The following is a 730-nucleotide window of genomic DNA, read 5'->3' on the forward strand; positions in this document are numbered from 1 at the left end:
GTACATTAGCTCTATAGATGTATTACACGACTAGAGAGTCCTCAGGTACATGTAGGTACATCAGCTCTATAGATATATTACACAATTAGAGAGTCATCAGGTACATGTAGGTACATTAGCTCAATAGATGTATTACACAATTAGAGAGTCCTCAGGTACATGTATGTACATTAGCTCTATAGATGTATTACACGACTAGAGAGTCCTCAGGTACATGTAGGTACTTCATCTCTATAGATGTATTACACGACTGGAGAGTCCTCAGGTACATGTAAGTACGTCATCTCTATAGATGTATTACACGACTAAAGAGTCCTCAGGTACATGTAGGTACACCAGCTCTATAGATGTATTACACGTCTAGAGAGTCCTCAGGTACATGTAGGTACACCAGCTCTATAGATGTATTACACGACTAGAGAGTCCTCAGGTACATGTAGGTACATCAGCTCTATAGATGTATTACAAGACTAAAGAGTCCTCAGGTACATGTAGGTACACCAGCTCTATAGATGTATTACACGACTAGAGAGTCCTCAGGTACATGTAGGTACACCAGCTCTATAGATGTATTACACGACTAGAGAGTCCTCAGGTACATGTAGGTACATCAGTTCTATAGATGTACTACACGACTAGAGAGTCCTCAGGTACATGTAGGTACATCAGTTCTATAGATGTATTACACGACTAGAGAGTCCTCAGGTACATGTAGGTACACCAGCTCTAT

Source organism: Ylistrum balloti, unplaced genomic scaffold (genome assembly GCF_031769215.1).
Source record: "Ylistrum balloti isolate Yb309-2 unplaced genomic scaffold, AGI_CSIRO_Ybal_v1 Utg369760, whole genome shotgun sequence".
Lineage (NCBI taxonomy): Eukaryota > Metazoa > Mollusca > Bivalvia > Pectinida > Pectinidae > Ylistrum > Ylistrum balloti.